This window comes from Sminthopsis crassicaudata, chromosome 6 (genome assembly GCF_048593235.1).
Source record: "Sminthopsis crassicaudata isolate SCR6 chromosome 6, ASM4859323v1, whole genome shotgun sequence".
NCBI lineage: Eukaryota > Metazoa > Chordata > Mammalia > Dasyuromorphia > Dasyuridae > Sminthopsis > Sminthopsis crassicaudata.
Window position 1 is genome coordinate 170,448,842 of NC_133622.1, and position 21,024 is coordinate 170,469,865.

Consider the following 21,024-nt stretch of genomic DNA (forward strand, 5'->3'; position numbering starts at 1 on the left):
ACCCAAATGGCAGTGGGTGTTACATGCTCAAGTGAACATAAGTGTGAACTTTAGTTCTCTGACTGCCTTTTCTGTTCCCAAGTCACAAAACAGTATTTCAAGAAATACTTGAGATTTATTTCAAGAGGTCATGAACTGGTTGCACAGAAACTGAGTTCCACAGCAATTTCCCAAAGGTATCATCTCCAAGAGACGCAGCAAAAAAGAACAAAAGAATGATGCCCTATTGGTCAGAAATCTGTATTGTACATTGCTCTGATGGTATAGAATCAAGATAGATTTTAAATTATCTATTGAGTATTCCTACCAATGTGTGTTTACCTTCCATGAGGTGATAACAGGAAGTGACAGGTTACTTCTTCATTTTTATTTGTTGTGTTTTAAGCAATTCTTTTCTACCAGAGGAAATAAATAGCAGTCCTATACCTGATATCTGCTTTCTATATTGAATAGCCTTTTCTAGAAGATAGCTAATTAATCCCTTGGAGTGATTTACCTTCATTCCCTTCATTATCTAAACATAAACTATAACTTTGTTTTTTAGAGTTTGCCTTCACCTCTACAGTAGGGCCAAGCCAGAGTTGGAGAATATTTCAATTATTCTTACATAGGGAACAATAAAGTTTTCCCTGGACTGAGACTAATCTGTGAGACTATTCTACTTCCTAGAAGGAGGGTCCACTACTGAGCGTAGGCAACATGTATATTTTGTACATATTGATCTATGTATATATTGGAGTCAACAATAAAATGTTGTTCAGTAGTGTCTGACACTTTGTGATTCCATTTGGAGTTTTCTTGGCAAAGACACCAGAATGGTTTGCCATTTTCTTCTCCAGCTCGTTTTACAAATAAACTGAGGCAGACAGGAAGAAGTGACACAGCTTCTAAGTATCTGAGGTCACATTTGAACTCAGGTCTTTTTAACTCGAGACCTGGTGCTCTATGCACTGCACAGAGCTGCCCCAACAGCAATACAGAACTCCTTAAAGTCACAGATTTTAATTTCCTTTGTATTACTGGTGGCCAGTACAATACCTGATACATAATAGGTGCTTAATATATGCTTACTGAATGTAATTAAGTGAGGGCAGCAGGGAGTATTAAGGATTAGGAAAAGAAAGAAGAGAGAGTAAATCATAATGCCATATCAGTAACATAGAGGCTATCACAAGTACACTATGCTATGGTGGACAATAGCTCTTAATAGAAAGCTGTATACAATCTGCACACCACAGCATAAATGGGTAAATTATCTCTGTGGATGTCCTTTTGATTTCTACTGGATTTTAAATTTCTATCTATCTACACAACTTCCTATATACCTACAGTAGGTATTTACCTATTTAGGGTTTGCAAAACACTTTACAAATTTAATTTCATTTGATCCTCCCAACAACTTTGTGAGGTAAATACTACTATTATTCCCATTTTGCAAGTTGGAAAACTGAGGCAGATAGTGCTTAAGTGATTTGCCAACAGACACAGCTGGTAAGTATCTAAGGTTAAACTTTAATTCTTCCTGACCACAGAACTAACATTCTATTAGTAGCTGCCTTTTCAGATTTAGAACCATGCATCGACAAATATCTAAAAAATATAACAGTAAATGGTCATTCCTATTATATTCTCCTGGGAGGTCAGTATTCTTTGATAGGATTGCTCAATAGATGGCTCACATTCATTTTGAGTCTGTACCATCTGAGCAACTCACAAGTCTTTACTAACAGTTTATTGAGTGTTAAATGAATCTCCCTATGGGAATAGGAGGCAGAGGAGTGGGAAAGATCCCAGATCTCATGCTTGCAGTAACTCCCTCTCCAGCTCCAAGTCCCTTTGTCTCCTTCTGACCCCTGTAATTCCCTTCATGTGTTATGGATGCAGGAACAGAGGCTTTTGTTCCACATTTAGGGGCAAGAGGCTTAACATGCAAATGCTGGCTTAATAGAAACACACTGAAACTTAATTCATGCAAAAGTATAATCACTTAACTAATTAACAAGGGGAAAAATTAGAAGCTAGATTGTTAGCTAGTGGGAAAAATTATTGAATTTTAGTGCATTGCTGAACCCCTTTCACTTTTAAAATGAGAAAGCCCAGAGGACAAATGACTTGATTAAGGTCGCTCAGTTAAGGACTAGAACTTTAGTTTGTTCAAGAGAAGGGATGTAAGAGAACAAAGGCTATGTTGATTAAAAGCTTACTAATTTTATCTTCTTTTACTCAATTATTTACAACTTTAGCCCCAGGACAATAAAATTTTTCTCTGTCCTGCTGACATCTCTTTTTCTTTAATGTGCAGATTTGTTTCACTCATATTTGACATAGAAGAGCGAGATAGTACAGCTAACCCTTTCCAAGGAGTAATGCATTAATTAGATTTTCCAGTGGTTTGGAGAATACGTGCATGTTCATCATTCCCCAAACAAATAATTAAAATCTAGTCATCCTGCAATTTGACATCTTAGCAAAAGCTGTCCTTTTTGGGTAATGTATTTCTGTCTTCCCTTTCATCTCTTCATTTCTTTCATAAGCATGAGCAGATAGAAAACTTCTAACGGCTGAACTGATCTAACTTCAGATGTTTAACACATTGGAGAGATTATCTGACAAGAGAAAACTGCCAGTCTACCCTACTCCACCATCCCCCTACCCTTTGTAAGAAAATAAGGTCTTATTTAATTTTCTTTATAAAACTACCTAGGGGCACCGACATAGAGGATAGTGTATTGTCAGAAGAGTCCAAGTTCATATCTGCCTCAGATGCTCAATAGCTAGGAAATCTTGAGCAATTAACTGAAATGATTAAATAGTCGAGGGCTACACACAAGGATCTGCTTTTATTAAACCAGAGATATTTGGTGTAAAAGGCATAAAACTGCTCAGATGATGTGATCTTTCCCAACTCTAGCTCCTGCCTCCCCATAAATTAGCTATATGGGGTACCCCCAAAGTTTTCCTAATATATGCTAATAATGTACTCCTAATATACATCTACATATATACAAATATCCATTTATATGCATAGCTATAGATGTTGATATATCACATATAAAATGATATATACTTTGAAGGAAAAAAAACAAAATCAAATGGATTTTTTTTAATGAAAACATTTAACAGATACACATGATATTTCTAGATTTTAATGGCCTTCCTGAAAACTATTAAATGTAAAATGAAGTCCCTTTCATAGTAAAATTCCTAATAACTCTGTCATCAATTGCCTATTAAAACTGCAGTTCACATAAGCTATTTAACTGCAGGCAACGGAATGTCTTCAAAATTTGATACTCAGCAATTTGGAGTCTTCAAGTTGGATAATGTTTATCTAGCATTGAGCTGTATTTAAAAAAAACAATAGTCCTGTCAGTTGCTTTAATTAAATTAAATTCCAGTATTTTACAAACCACATCAATTTCTCTGTCTTCCTGAACAGTTTTTTTTTTTTTCCCCTTTTCTGGCTAATTTTGTCCTTCATCAACTGATTGAACATGTCTAAATGCAGAGCCTACATGACAATAAGAAGGGAAGGCCTGGATTACATATAGGGGGTAGGGGGCAATGGTTTCTATCCATCCTCAATAATGCCCTTCCGCCCTAGAAAACAACTTTTCAAAGCTCAGTAGTGTTCCGAATCGATGGAAAAACTCCTGCAACCATTCCAAAAACAGTAGCTGTTGATGTGCCCAGGGGCTGTTGTTTATTTTTCTATGATCATAGCCTTCTGGACCACCCAAGAAGTGGGCAACCCAAAGAAGCTGACTCATTCTTCAGCAAGGAGGTCTGGTGGACAGCATTGCTTAAAATCCAAACATTTTAATAGATGTTTGATGCTGCTGCTGCTGATTAATAGGGTGAATAGGGATGGAATGCATTTGTGTTAAAGAATGTTCTCCTTTCTGGGATCCTTGACTCATTACCCAAGTTTCTAAGGTTTTTAGAAATAAAATAAATACCCAATTTGCTCAAAAGAAGAAACAATGAGGATAAGATATTTCTCTGAATAAATTACTATTATACATCTAGCATTTTTTTTTTCTAGGAGAAATCTCTTAACAGCATCTTCATATTGCCATTCTTCTTTTAAAACAAAAGAAATAGTTAAAAATCTGTTCACCAAATGTATTGAATTCATATGATGCTTTCTAAGATTTTTTAAAAATCCAATTATTAAAAACACATCAACAGGTTAAGAATAAAATATAATTGTTAAGAAATTGATTTAAAATTATGTACATTGGAGGAGGGCTTGTAGTTTTGAAAACCTATTCACATTGGGAATGAGTTCATAGGTAACGCTATATATATACCATGAAGAATATAGCACTCTCCAAAATCTATAAAGAGATAAGGGAGAAAGGGTGGTGGATGGGGAAAGCAAAGGGTGAGGAAGAAGACAAAGGAGAGATCCTTGGATGAGGGCAGATTAGGTAATAAGAAGGCAAGTTATAGAGCAGAATTTAATTAAAGAGGCAGAAAGGATAGGAAAGACATGTGTGTGTATGTGGGGTGGGTATGGGTGTGAGTGTGTGTATATATCTATATATGTATACATAAATATATCTTTTCTTAAATGTAGCTTGCTTGTGAGTGGGGCGGGGATGAAAGGGGGAAATAAAGAATAAAACAATAAGGTAAGCAGAAGAGAACCAAAGAATAATTTGTAAAGAAGTAAAGAAAAAATGGTCATTCATGAATATAATTTCTTTTACATATATATATATATATATATATATATATATATACATATATATATATATATATATATATGTATATATATATATATATATATATACTTTTTTGATCGGGTGATATGTTTTTATGTTTTTATATGTTTTGAATCCTCCTGATGTTTCACTGGGCACATGACAACGTTCTCTTTTGTTTTGCTTTATTTTGTTGTGTATGTTTTTTCTATTTTCCTTTTTTCTCACTCTGTTTCTTTGAATAAAAAAATAAAATTATGTACATTTTTAAAGTTAATTATAATTGCGAAGTCAGAAAATTAGATCTGGGGATAAATTTACAGCATGATCAACAAGGTTTGACAGGCGGCTTATGTGGGTGAGGGAGTTAATGTACTTGGCCTCCTCAGGCTGGATTTTGAATCTCACTAGCCACAGGAAATGGGCAAGCTCCTTAACCTCTGAGCCTCAATCTTTATTTCCACTCAATGGGGATAATAATATTTCTATAATCTATCTTTGGGCAAAGCATTTAATCTTTGTCTGCCTTAGATTCTTCAGGTAATGATTGCAAACACCTCTCAGGGTTATTGTAAAGATCAAATAAAATATTTGCATGGCCCTTTGCAAACCTCAAAGTGCTATGTTATATTATGTTATGTTATGTTATATAATATTATATCTTTTCATATTATATCATATTATATTAATAATTATAATTATTATTATTCCAAATTATAATAGCTAGTATAAAAGCACAGAAATAGAAAATGGTATATTATATGTAAGGAAAGCATGAATACCAAGTTGGCTGGAACCCAGAGCAGGATTATGACTTGTGTCTCTAGAAGGGACAATGAAAGCTGTCAGACACCTCCCATCTGCGGTCTGCTGGTATCTGCATGTGATCAGAGCCAAGGTTTTGTCCCCAGAGGAAGCCTACTTTTAAGAAGCCCCAAGAACACCTGCATTCCTTTAGTAGTGGAGCTTAGCATCTGCTTAGAAGGCATAATTAGCTAAAATCAAGTAATCAGAGAGAGGACTTCCTCCTTGTGACTTCTCAGTATCACAGTGTCTGGTGATGAGGTGCCATGACACTGTGTATCTTGTTGTTGTTATTGTTGTTTGTTTGTTGCTCTCAAAAATGTACATAACATAAGGAAGGTAATGTCATGAGATGCAAGTGAACTGGATTTAAGTGAAAGAGGGATTGTGAAGATGGCCAAGGACTCTCAGGTGCTAGACTCTGGCTTTTTCTGTGCTCAGGAGTCTTCTAATCACTTTATGGAAAACTAGAATCAAATTCCACTCTTTAATGACCTGTAGAACGGTTTTGAGTTGGTTCCAGATGCTAAAAATGTCTTAGTATAGCTCTGGCTCCAGGTTCCTCATTTGTGAAATGGGTTCATTGGACTAAATAACATTAAAGGTCTCTTCACATTATAAATCTATGATACAATATGAACTGAGTGTTTACTCTGTTCTTGCATTCTTTAAAAATAAGTTAAATATATTTTATTTAAATAAAAAAAAATGATAACCTTCTCAGAGAGCCAGCTCTCCTCTTTTCTGGGCAGCAGATATTCTTCATACAAATATAAACACAATGACTGAATAAAAGTGCTGAGAATAATAAACAATAATAGACACCTTTATCAGGCCCAGCCATCTGGGTTGACTTTGACCCAAGTTTTTTTGGCAAGCTAACCATGTCCTCTCCTCCCCAATACAAGCTTAACCAGCAAAGAAAATTTGCACTCCCACTTCCTTAGTTTTCCAGCAATTCAGAGGTCAAGGGGTATTCTAAATCTGTCACTGCTTAGACCTGAAATAATAAGGAATCATCGCTTATGTTTAATTAATTATGACCTTAGTGGGATAAATTCATCTTTTTTTCTCTCATGCTGTATTTCCAGGCAATAAAATGTGATGGGATAGTAAAATCAAAAACTGTTTCTTCTCATTTGGACATCTGAATGAATGGACATTTTAGTCTTTTTAAAAGACAAATTAATGGAGTGTCTTTAAAATATAATCTTTGGGTAACTGATTTGTGGCAATTAAAACACTACCAAATAGCTACCAGGGGGAAAGTCAGGGGAGAAATGGATAGCTGAACCCAGGGTAAGCGTCTACAAAATGGCCTTTTAAAGTGATAAATGAATTTCCTAGTAACTTGTCATTTCATGCATCTGCCCTTAGTCAGAGAGAGCTGCACTCCCTTTTATTTTCCCCAAGGGAATCTGATTTAAAATGCAAAGTTAAAAAGTTAACAATTAATAATAAATTAAATCACAAATAAATATATGTGTTTATAAAATACACATCTCACTTATGAAATAACATACATCTCAGTTATGTGTAGATACAAAGAGATATAGACATAATATATACATTTAAACGTAACATTTAAGGCTTTGAATAATTGAGTTTTCAAAGCTCATCTCTGACCTGCACTAGCTATGTGACCCTAGAGAAGTAGATTATATCATAGATTCAACCTCTATCTAAATAACATTCAGAAAACTATTCATAGGGATTTTTCAGCCTATATAATTACATGAATTATAAGTTAATATGATTGCAAGTAAAATGATTAAATCTGAAGGCTTTGGATCTCTAAGAGAGAAAAATGATTCAAAAACTTAACTTTATCTAGTATCTACTCTCACCCTAATGTGTATTGTGCCTTCTTCCCTCCTTCCTTATATTTTTCATGGTTCTAAGGCTGTCTTCCTTACTTCTCCTTCACCTATTAAACATTCCTTCCCATCCATTAAACATAAGCTTTTAAAACCTAAGGCTGAAGCATAAGAACCATGTTCTCCACAAACTGTTCCTGAACCACTTGGTCGCTAACAATCTTCCTTCTCTAATTTCACATGCACATTATTTTATAACTAACATGCTTAGTATATAAAATACTACAACTAATTGTGCTTGTGTTTTTGCTTTCTATTTCACTGGAATGAGACCACCCTTAATGAGAATACAGACCATGCTAAGGCTAAACTTTGTACCTCCCCCAGTGCCTAGTGTGGTATTTTGAGAATGGGATCTGCTTAATAAGTGTTGAATATGGGATCTAATTCTGTTTGAAATTGTGGGTAACCCAGATGACTATATTTTCACTGTGATCTTAAAGTACTCTATTTCATTAATCGCTGAACATTGATTCATCTTCCAGTGATAAGTTAGCTGAAGAATCAGATAATTATGGGTTTGTCATTTTCAGTCATGTCCAACTCTTTGGGACCCTTCTGGGGTTTTCCTGCTAGAGATGCTGGAGTGGTTTACCACTTTCTTCTCTAGCTCATTATAGATGGGAAAACTGAGGCAAACAGGATTAAATGAATTGCCCAGTCACAGTACATGTCGAAGATTGGATTTGAATTCAGGTTTTCCCAACCTGAAGAGTAAGCTAATAACTGTTCTTATATGGATGTAAAGAAAATGTCTAACAGTAAATGTTTACCAAAAATGGGATAGGCTGACTTAAATGGTGGTGAATTCTTATCAATCATTGAAAGTGTTCAAACAAAAGCTAACTACTCAATCAGCAAGGATTAATTTAGCAATGTTTAGGTAGTTTCTAAGAGTTATGGAGAACCTTTCACCAATCGAGAAATGGCTAAAGTATATGATATGAATGTAATGGGATATTATTGTATCGTAAGAACTTATGAAAGATATGGATTCAGAGAAACTTGGAAAGACATATATAGGGGCAGCTAGATGGTGCCCCTCTATTTCACTCTGAAATCATGAGAATGTGAATTCAGATCTGTTCTCAGACATGTAACACTTACTAGATATGTGACCCTAAGCATGTCACTGAACTCCAATTGCCTCACCCCCCCCAAAAAAAATAAAAGCATATGTGAACTGATAAAGAGTGAAATGAGAAGTATCAAGAAAATAATTCATACTATGACTTTATCACTATCAAAAAAAGAAAAAGAAAAAAAAAGCAATGACTAATCTAAATTCTAAAAAAATGAATGATTGAATATTAAATCATTGTCTAATGGGGCAGGGGAATAGATGATACCTATTCTTGCAGCCATGACCAGTATATTTGTTTTGTTTGTCTTATTTGTAACTTTATTACTGATTTGTAACATTTTTTTAAGAAGAGTGGAAAGATTTTAGAAGAGAAGTAGTACTTGATGCTTTAAAAAAAGAAAAAAAAAACAAATTATCATTGAGGAGGAAAAAACACTAGAAGAGAAAAGAATGAGGTTCATCAAGAAATATAAACTAGTACAGTTTTGAAAACAAAAGACTGTGTAAATTTAAAAATTTAAAAATAAAAGCTGTGTGAAATATAGACTTGTTTCAGTTTGCTTTTGTTGTTGTTTTTTAAGTCTCTGAGGTACCCTCCTAGTCTGAGGTTCTATGATATTTTTTTTTAAAATTTGTCAGTCTGTTATTTTAATGGACTAAGGAACTTCCAGTATGGAAACTTCTAACTTCCTGCATTAATAAGGATCAGCAACTCATCCAAAAATTATACTCCTAATAAAGTACCTTAACATCCTAGTGAAGCAATGAGCCCAGGATATTTAATTGGTATCTTTTAGAGGCAGGACAAAAATTCACTGACTTCTGACAAGTTCTCTCTCCACTACACTATAATGGCTCTCTGATTCTGCAGTTTATCTTTTTTAAATGTTTAAATTTTAAATCATAGGATCATATGCATCCTAAGGACCAAATGCCTATCTTGAAAATCATCTCCTGAAGAACAAATGAAGACAAGACATTTCTTATTTTCTAATGATAATAAAAAGGGCATCTAGATGCCACAGTGGATAGAGAGTCAGTCTTAGAGTCAGAAAGATTCATCTTCTTGAGTTCAAATCTGGCCTTAGATACTTCCTAACTCTGTGATACTGGACAAATCACTTAACAGTATTTGACCCAGTTTCCTTATTTGCAAAATGGCCAGGAGCAGGAAATGGCAAACCACTCCAGTATATATGCTAAGAAAACTCAAAATGGGGATAAAAGTCACATATGATTGAAAAATGAATGAACAACAATGACAAAAACAGATCTAAAATCTTTTAATTTCATTTTTCTTCTTTTCAAATCTCACTGCACCACAGGACTATTGTTTCAACTTTCCCTACAAAATACTGATCCCTAAAAAATCTTTTAAAAATAAGAGAATTAACATACAACATACTTTCCCCACATCTGGGAACTTTTTCTTTATGTGTGTAAGATAAAATACTCACAAAAGCCCCCACGGTCATATTTATCCTGTGTGGTTCTGTCATTCTGTTGATAATACATTAATATATTCATAATGAAAACCCCTGTAGTAATGTTTGTCCTGCATAATATTACAGTCCTTTTGATAATATATTCATACTAAAAATAATAGCCACACACAAAAAAGCTCTTTACCACTGAGTGAAGAATGTCTTTTATAAAATAAGATACTTTTACATAATAGCAAAATGTAGTGTGATGTTAACTCTATAAATTAGGATGCAAATTAAATAATACCCACACAGCCCTAAACAAACTCAACAATGAGAAAGAGGATGATACCTTTTGTGTCACATAGTTTCTGAAGCTTTCTAGGCTCCCTTTGTAGGAGATTTGCTCATTTTCCAATTAAGAAATCTTTCTGAAATGCTTGTGGGGAGATATAGAAAGGGGGAGGAGTTCAGAATTAAAATGCCAAGAATTGCCTTGAAAGTGATCTAGAGAGCATATTGAACACAGGCTACTTGGTATGAGGAGCCTTCCTCTACACAATCGAGGGGAAGGAGTTATAGATTAGAATTTGGTACTTGATTTGCCATCAGATGCAGTTGATATGTTGGCTTGCTTAAATTCTGTTGTTTTATTACAAAGGTTCAGTGGTAGGGTTGAGCAGTGGAGAAAAGGTAATAGAATACAATGCAATAACACTATTTTTAATAAAACTTTTAAAAGTGACATTAACTTTATCTATAATGATTTTCATGTGTAGGAGCTTTTAGATATTAGATTCCCGGGAAATAACGCATGAATTATACCAAACTCCACTTTTGCCAGATAATAATAAGGCAACCTCTGGCAGTGTATATGTGCATTTGCTTGGGGGGTGAGGGAAGACAGAGATAGCACAGCAAAAACAACAATTTAATAATATGCTTTGAAATCAATGAATAACAGTTAAAATACTATTAAGTTAGTATCTTAGGCAACCAGAAAAGCAAAGTTTATATCCAAGTTTTGTGTCTAACAACCTATATGAACTTGGGCAAGTTTTTGTATCTCTCTGATGGTCAATTTTCTCTTCTGTTAAAAAAAAGGGGGGAGACCTCTGAGGACCTTTCCAGATATAGATTTCTGCTACTTCAGACCAACCTTTAATTTCCTCTATTTTCAAAAGAAAGGGGAGACGTCTATGATCCTCTTCAGGCATAAACCTCCACTACTTCAGATCAATCATTCTAATGAGAGATATTCTAGAATTGATAAATCATTTTTCTTAACAAAATTGATATAATATCATTTTGAACCACAAAAACCACAAAAGAATGCACACATATATAAAATAAAAGATTTCTCTAGCACTTTAGAAGACGCCAAACATTTCACACCAATTAACTTATTTGAGTCTTACAACAACCTTATGAGGTATTTATTATAGGTAGTATTATTCTCATTTTTATCAATGAAGTTCAGAAATATTAAGTGACTTGTTCAAATTTATACTGCTAAGTAACAGGTATGGGATTTGAACATCGACTTACTTCCTATCTCAAATCTAAAAAAATTATAACTGAACTATGTTTCTTCTATGTGCTATATATATGTAGAAGACAGGCAATAATGTAAATAAAGTTGAGATTTTTTATTAATCAATGTTCATATTTTGGATTATAAATTATGTAAATACATGATATACATAGAGATATGTAGATATAGAAACATGTGCACTATTGACAAGGGAAAAGCCTGTGATTAGATTAAATAAATTAAAATTATATATCTTAATAATAGCTGAAATTTGACTGGCTCACAAAGTGCTTTATATACATAGTCATATCTGATACCGACAACAATGCTATAAGGTCAATATTATAGCTCTTAACTTGATTTTAGATGAAGAAATTGAAGCTCAGAGAGATTGTGATTTGTCCATGGTCCTCTAGCTTATGAGTATTATAAACAAGACTCAGACCTATCAGATGCTAAGCAAAGCTAGGGTTGCTATTTTCTCTGTCACTTTTTGTCTCATCACAGAAGTCCCTTCCAGTTCCTTGAGAAGCCTATGAGCTCTTAGGTAAATCAAACTAAATTCACAAATTGGGTTTTTTGCATACATTGGGGTTTATAATCTTTATTACATAAAAGTGAGCTGAAAGGCTTTCTGATGCCTTCTCATTGCCTTAGAATCCTTCACACTTGAAAACTGAGACATGAACATAACGTTCTCAAATGATAATCTGGTTGCTTGATGTTCTTAGAAAACCAAATATCTCTAGAAAGGAAGGAAAGAAGGGAGAAAGGAAAGGAAGGGAGAAACGAAAGGAAGGAAGGAAGGAAGGAAGGAAGGAAGGAAGGAAGGAAGGAAGGAAGGAAGGAAGGAAGGAAGGAAGGAAGGAAGGAAGGAAGGAAGGAAGGAAGGAAGGAAGGCAACGTTCAGTAATATATCACATAATATTCTTGCAATTCAGAGGCTTTGGGTTCAAATACTCTCAGATACTCATTCTGGCTGCATGACTTAGAGGAAATTACTTAATTCTTTTAAGACATAGGTTTCTCAACTGTTTCTCATAGGACTTGCCTCACAGAGTTATGAGAATCTAATGAGATAAATAATGTGCTATATAAATGCTTATTATAATTTATTATTAATATTATTATTTTTAACACAACAGACAAATTCTCTGACCTTTGGCAAGTTCATTTCCCCTTCTAAGTCTCAGTTTCCTCAAGGAAGTATTAGGAATCAAAGGTCTCTGAAATTTCTTTAGTTATGTCTATGACTGGCTCTCAATTCTTCTGAGTCTGCCGGCATCTGGCTTGTAGCACAGGTTTCAGAGTCAGCATTTTCATGAGCTCATTATTAGAGCCACATTCCAGGTGCCCTATATGAGTGCTCCACTAATGAAAGCCCATAACTTCTGTTATATTTCCTTAACTACTTCCTCTTCTGGAGACCACTGACATCCACAAGTTATTGCTAACTAGTGGTTTTTCTTAGAGAGTTCACATCACATCACATCATGGGGTTATTGTTCAGATATGATTTAAGAAATAAAGTAATTAGCTGATCACTTTCAACATTTTGTTCATAGTATTGTCAATTCAAGCATGCAAGAATCTATATTAAGTGAACTTCAACTTATTAGAATGTTAAAAGCCTCTCAAATAAAGATTGTGCCATTCATTACATTTATACCTCAACCCACATAATAGGCACTTAATAAATGCATCTTTTTTTTTTTTTTTTTGCTTCTGAGGACACACAATTGCATGGCATATAAAATGTAAAAAATGCCAATGGGCACTGAAAAGTTAGATGACTCATCCAAGGTCACATAATAAGTGTCAAAGGCAAGACTTTATTTGAGTGCTTCCTAGCTTGAGGGCCAACTCTTTATTCACATACCACATTTACTCTTTCTGGTTTCTCCATTGGGAGTAAATGCATATTAAACAAGAACACTGTTTTTGACTAGAAAGAAAATCCAGCATTTTTAAAAACATAATAACATTTAAAACAACCATAAAGAGTGGTGGTTATGTTCTGATCCTTATTGGAAAATAGATCCTAATCCATTGGATAACTCCCCTCAGAATTACTCTCCTGACCCTCTTTTTTTTCTCTCCCTCATCTCAAAAAAAAGCTAGGGAAAATGAGAAGAAATAAAGCAAGAATTTTCAACAACTTATCACACACTGTGCTCCCTGAGATCACATGCCAGAGTGAGATAACCATCCCATAAGTTTCAGTTTTGCATAAATATATATAAAATAAACATTGAGAAGCATATAATGATCCTGGAGGGAAATCATCCCGGTCTATCACTAGCTATAAGGTTACAACAGATTCTGTTACAAGGGAAGGCTCCTGGCCAATCAAAACAGGCAGCTACTGTCATATTATTCCAGAAAAGTTCTCCCTTGACTAATTAGTTCATTTCACTAAATTCGGAGGAAATCAAGTGTGTTTGTCATGGGACCCAGAAGGAAGAAAACTGCTCAGCTTTGGCATATGGAGCTGATCCAGGCTCTCAGTACCAAAATATGAAGGATCCTTGGGATTTGAGTACTTTACTAAAGTGGTGAAATTACTGAATCAAAGAACTAGTACACCAAGCCTAATGCAAACACAACTGATTGGGTCTAAAGTTAAAGACCCCACTGGCCAAAACACTGGATATATTGAACAAATGTTGGGTTTTATATAAGAGGAAAAAGTCTTTGCTAGGATAGTTCTTATCTATGTATTCTTTAGTAAATTTAGTAAAAAAAAAATGTATTCTTTAGTAAAAGTTAAAAAAAATTCTTTAGTAAATTTAGTAAAATAAAAAATTATTTAGTAAAAAACTTCTTTTCTCTGTATATTAATTTTGTTGATTGTTTACATGTGGGGGTTGAAGTGGATATCCTCTAAGATCACTTCCAAATCTCAATTTATGATCCAACTAATGACCTAAATTTATATAGCACCCTAAAAGGGTGGCTCATTACATTGGAATAATGCTTTTTTTTTTTTTTTTTCTTTTACATTTTTTGCTCAGTTGTTTGTCATGTCTCACTTTTTATGACCCTATTTATGGTATTCTTGCTAAAATACTATTTCCTTCTCCAGCTTATTTTACATTTGAGGAAAACTAAGACAAACAGGATTAAATGACTTGGCCAGGGTCACATAGCTAGGAAGCATCTGAGGCCAAATGTGAATTCATGCAGATAATTTTCTTTACTCTAACCATGGCATTCTAACCACTGTACTACCTAGCTGCCTCTGTACTTTTAAATTAGCAATTAAATTGGTAATCATGCTTTGTAGATCAATCACTAAATAAAACATTTGTTAAGTGCCTACTATGTGTCAGGCGTTGTGCAAAGTATCAGATAGTCCCTGCCCTCAAAGCACTTGCAATGAAATGGAATCTCAATCTAATGTAAAACATGGCATCTTAATGATGCAGTGCTCTAATGGAATGTCATGCCGATCCCAGTGCTGCTGTCTACTTCCAAAGTCATTTCTCCAAATGAGTTCCTTTGGGATATTCATCTTCAAACACTAATCTCTGCCCGGAACATTGCTAACTTCTACTCATTTTCTGTTCCTTAATGTGGACTCTCAAGCTAAAAATTGAGAGAAACATTTTAGCTTGCATTTAATGTTTGATATGTGCCTTATATCCATTATCTCATTTATTCTGAATATTTTGTGATTTTGTTGGAGTAGGTATTCTAGGTGTGAGCAATCCTTCCAGGGAGGTAATGCAAATAATAGAAACAAATTTATGGGACTAGGGGACTGGAGTTATTATTTCATTTATACAGGGAACTATGTGTAAACTCTACTACTTCAGAAGCATTCATTCTCTGAAATTTATACACATAGAGACTTTTCTAGAACACCAGGAAGTTAAGTAACTGACCCAGGATAACACAGATTCTCTCTGGGTTCAAAGCTGTCTAATATGCACGTATTCTCTTTTTTGATCAAATAATATTTTTTCCCATTTTATACACAAGAAGATTGATACTGAGAAGTTTGGGTCTTTCCCAAAGCTACTTGGTGAGTTAGCAGCAGAGCCAGGACTCAAACTGAGGTCTTGAAACACCTGACTCTAGTATGAAGAAATTATAGCAAATGACTTATCGAAAGCATTGGGGCAGAGGGGAAGAATTAGACACAACAAAATTCACCCATTCTTCTATGCATTTGAAAATTATTCTATTATATCAAAGCATTTCTGCTGCTTCAACTTGATTATGCACTAAGAAATTCTATTTTCTAAACATCATCTTCAGTTTCTTCTCTTGCTCAATTGTCCATTTAGTCTCAAGATTAGAATGCAATCAAAAATAGTTCAAGGTTGGGCACAGATGGGGTGTATCCAAGAGCATTAGAAAATAAATCTAGCTATATGTCTTCATGCATGGGGCCATGTGCATCTCTTGAGACACATTTGAAAGAAGATTATAAAAGATAAGTATGGTTTATTGAAAAGAACCCTTGAATCAGGACGTTAAAAAGCCTGAATTCAGATCTCTCTTTGGACTTGAATGTGGAGGATTCCTTAACCTCCTCAACCTAGGCATATTCACCTGCAACATAGGAGGTTAAGTTATATGGTCTCTGTGGTTTCTTCTTGCTAGAACATTAGGATTTAGTATGGGATTTTTTTTTTAATATATCCCCTGCCTTTTTACATTTTGATCAACAAAACAGCTAAGAAATGACTGCCCCAATTAAGAACAAAAGTTAGATTATCTCTTTATGTTTAGTATTCTAGTAAACATAAAGAGATAATCTAACCTTTGTTAAGAAAGCCATTCACTCCACAAATCATTCTAATTTTTTTGGGGGGAGTCTCCATGTCTATTTTTTTCCCTGAGGCAATTAGGGTCAAGTGACTTGCCCAGGGTCACACTGCTAAGGAAGTGTTAAGTATCTGAGATCAAATTTGAACTCAGGTCCTCCTGAATTCAAGGCTGGTGCTCTATCCTCTGGGCCACCTAACTGTCCCTCCATATCCACTTTTAAAATGAAGAATCAAATTATGATCCAATGATATGGATACTTGGATATATTAGTGGATCTGTTCTGAAGAGGAAGGAGATTATCATTACAGAGTTCTCAGCCACACAGACAATCAGTTCTCTTGATTCCAGTGATATTGGCCAACTGTTTTATCACCTGACATTGGGCAAGTTATTTACCCTCTATGGAGCTCAGTTTCTTCATCTGTACAATGGCCTTATATAGGACCATGTTTAAATCTATGATCTTAGATTCTCACATCTCTCTTTGATCCTAGATGATCACAATTCTCAGATTCAGTGAAGAATGAACTCCCTGCACATGCTTAATTAAAGCCTAAAATGATAGATTGACATGCATGGCATGGTTAAAAATAGCCTTTCTTTATCTCAACTGTCTGGAAGTCCCTAGACCCAGTTTGAGCAACAGTTTTTTTTCAGTGCATGGAGCCGCAGGCCTGAAGTCATGAAGATTTTAATTCAAATCTAAATTCAGACACTTAGTAGCTATGTGACCATGAGCAAGCCAATTAACCTGTTTACCTCAGTTTCCTCATTTGTAAAATGGGCATAATACTAACACCTACCTTGTAGGATTGTTGTGAGAATAAATTGAGATAATAATTTAAAGTAGTTGGCATAGTGCCATGTACATAGTGATTACTATGTCAATGGTAGCTCTTCTTATTTCTGTTATGCAGAAACACTACTGAAATACTATAGTCAGATGTTTTAAGATGCTTATTCCTTATTAGATTCTATCTCCTTGTCTTCTCTCTAGTCATTCATTACAGCCCTAGGTTGAATGTTTGTCTGCAATTGTTCTGACCTTGGCAGACTTATTTCCTAACCCTTGACCCTCTTTGTAAATAATAATAATAATAATAACTCCTTGCTTTACTCCTAGAAAATCTGGCATTGGGCTTCAGACACTTTCCTTTAATGCTTTGGGAGATCTTTATAGGTTTGGTTCTACTACATTCTATCCTTACCTCAACCCATTTTTAAGAGTCTAATTCAATTAGATTAAAGCATATATCCTAACTACTTCAGCAGGTCCTTCAGTGAGGTTTGACTTCTTTACCTGTGCTATAAGAACTGGTTCTCTGATGATTATGTGACCTGGATCTGAAATGCCTATGGTTCTGGGGACCCATATCCAATCCATAAACTTTTGCCAAGCCAAAAGCAGTCTCTGTGTCTACCTCTGATTGTAAAGCTTAATGTGAAGTTAGGCTGTTTTGGGCAAATTGGGTCAGATTCTAGAGGGCTGTGTTCTGCAGAGCAGCACTGTAGCTGCTTTCTCTGCTAAACCAAGTTTGTGCTAATAAAGAAAAGGAAGTAAATTTATTGGTTGGATTGGGATGATGAAGTGTCTACCAAACTCTGAACCCAAAAGACAGGCAGGAGTATATGTGAACAGGAGCAAAGTTGATCACACTAAGGACTCTTTAATCCTAATAAAATTGTCCTCTGCTCCTGACTTGAAAGTAAAAAGAGAATAGCTGGAAAATAAATGAAGGTGTGAATATTTCCTCTTTGGAGAAGTAGCCTAAAGTCACTCCCCTTGGACTTAAAAGAATTAGGCATGAAACACTGTAACTCTGAATCTTTAAAGAAGAAACATTTTTGGAAAGATAACCAAGGAGAGAAGGAAGGTAGAAAAGGAAATATAGAGGGAATGAGGGGCGGGAGAGAGAGAGTGAAAAGAAAGAAAGAACAGAGGTGAGAAGGGGAGGAGACAATAGGAAGGGAAAAGGAGAGGAGGTAACAAGGGAGGAAGAAAAATGGAGAAGAGGAGGAAAATTAGAAGAAATGAAGAGAACAATGGAGGAAACTAAGATGAATGAGGAGAGAAGAGAAAAGAAGAACAAGAAAGGGGAGGGAGCAGAGAAAAGGGAAGGAGAAGAGGAAAGAAGATAATAAAGAAGAAAAGGGGACAATGGGGTGAAGGAAGAAGAGCAAGATGGGAGGGAAGATGAACAGGAGAGAGAAGGGGAAAAAGAAAAGGAACACAAAGAGGAGAAAAGGGGAAGGGAGAGGGAGAAGAAAGGAGGAAGGTAAGGTAAAAGGATGGAGGGCAAAAGGCTAGAATGGATGGGCCCATGATTTTACAGTCTTCTGCTTCCAGTGACAAAGTAAAATAAAGAATGCAGCTGAAATGACCTCGCTGGCTTGCCATGGAATGCAATATGCCTAAGTTCTTGCTTAGCACTCTGAAGTAGCAGCCAAAGCCTCTTGCAGTGTGCATTATCAAAAGCATAGGAGCAAAGATTGCAAAAGGGAAAGAATTTTTTTTAAAGCCAGTTCTTGACAACTGGTGATAATTTATAACTTATTCCTTAAGAATCACAGTAAATTAATTATGTTTGTGCTGACAAAAAAGAGGGGATTTTACTGTATATACTCAGAAGATGCGACCAATAATAATATGAAATTCTAGCTCCCAGCAACTGCTTTCAATATTCTGGGGGCAGAAACACATTTGCTTTTGATTTTAGGAGTGGTTTCTGCTCAGTAACTTAAACTTGGTTTACAATTTCAGCACTTTAGTTCACAGAAGTTATTTTAACCCTTACAATATTGAGAGAACTAAATAAGATCACTTTATTTATTCCAATCAATTTTCAATATGCAAGTGAACAGTAGTAACAATTCCAGCTAAACTATAAATGGTACTTTTAACCTACAGCTGAAAAAAGGTTCTAACTTCAACCCTTAAGAATACTTACCTGTCATTGTCTTTTAAAATATTTACCCATAGTGTTCCAGGAAGGTAGTAATTAGACATTTTTCAAAATGAATATATAATGTACATGATAAAGCTCATCTTTTAATGATAGCAGTTCTATTCTAGTGGCCCTTCAATGTTCTCATGCTCTTTAATGCTTGGCTTAGCCAGTGGCAAAAAACACCTTTAAGTGTTTTTACACATTTTAGCAAATCCATTCTCAGCTTGGGATGGTTTAATTTCTTGCACAGAGTAAACAATTCTGTTTACAAACTAGTCAAGAGTTTTCCATCCTTAGAAACCATTCAAGTGGGACAAAAAGGGCCAAAGTAAAAAAAAAATCATCATTCCAGCCAATAGCACATAAACAGAATTCTATATCTTAGCCTTCTATCCTTAAGAAACAAAAGGCAAGAACTGGTGACTTAGAAACCAAACAAGAGAAGACATAATCTGAGAAGGAAACTTGGCTTGGAGACTAACTTCCAGACTTAAACCAGGAGGCTGGGGCGGGGAGGGGGGGGGGATGAACTTGCTCTCACAATTCCTGAGTATGCAGCATTGTCCATAGAGTACCACAGATATATCTGGCTCACTTAACCAAAGTACAGACAGGGCTAAGTCTTTGAGAGGAAGAAAGTTTAAAAAATGAAGACTTAAAAATGAAAAGGCTACCCACAAAACAATGCAAGCATAGGCCCCAGTATCATTAGCTCAGGGGTCTCTGGTCTTCTGCCAAGAATCACAAACCACACTGATAGTAGAAGTTTTTGGCTGGTTGACAGAGCCTTCCACTAAAGGACTGGAGGAAAGGAATACTTCCAAAATAGCAAATGCAAAAAAAAAAAAAAAAAAAAAAAAAAAAAAAGGTTCAGCTTGAGTAGTCTATTTCATATTTCTCTCCATTTTGTTATTTAAGATAATTGTACATGTACCATTGTTTTTACAAAATACAATAACAAGTGACCTCTTGGTCAAAATATCCACTCCTCAACCATCACAACACACATAGATACCCTCAATTTTAAGAGTATTTTCTAGATGGCCTTTGCCATCAATTCAAAGAATACAAATTCTAATTATAAAAATACCAATAGGGAGAGATCCTTTGGGAGATAGTAGACTAAACTGATGTCAGATAGTCTCATGACAATATAAAGTTTATGGAGGTATCCAAGGGAACTTATCACAGCCAACTATAATTATGTTGGTAATAAAAGTGTTGAGACCACAGTCTTGCCTGTTCAAATTGTCATGTTGCACAATGACATTTTCCAAAACCATTTTAAGTCTGATGCTAGTCTGTAGAAATCTTGTCTGTTTCAAAAGGGAAGTCTTCTGACATAGTGGACCCACCTGATAAAAATGTGGAAATTATTCATGTGGGTCAAGGAGTTTCACCAGACCACTTTGGGGGAAAGAATCATCATCTGATATTCCAAATGATGACCTGATAGCAATAATATTAATTCCTCTGGAACTTTTTCAGTTTCTTTCGGTATAACATTGTCATATTCAAAAGAGCCCTATGTTACATCTTACCATATTTAGGACACAGAAAATATAGATGTTATATATTTTTCATTGACCCATCACTTCTATCTCTTAATTCTTCTGAGATTGCCAAGGAACTGAATTTGGCATTTGACCAATAAATTAAATATATTATAATCTTTAAGATATCAAAAGAAGTGAAATAAACAAAGTCTTCTTTGATTGGAATTTTTATCATCACAGAACCTCTAAATCACAGTTAAAATCCTTTTAGCTTCAAGGCTGCCTTACTTGAATAGTTATGTCCTGCCCTTTCTGATTCTCTAGCAAGTAGTCATCCATTCCTACCTTTTTTTGAACAAGATTAAAATT

The 21,024-nt window shown here is 35.0% G+C and overlaps 1 protein-coding gene across 1 annotated transcript in view; it reads right to left on the bottom strand.

Annotated features, from left to right (window-relative positions):
• FAT4 (FAT atypical cadherin 4) overlaps positions 1 to 21,024 on the bottom strand; it is a 222,119-nt gene that overhangs the window by 194,345 nt on the left and 6,750 nt on the right.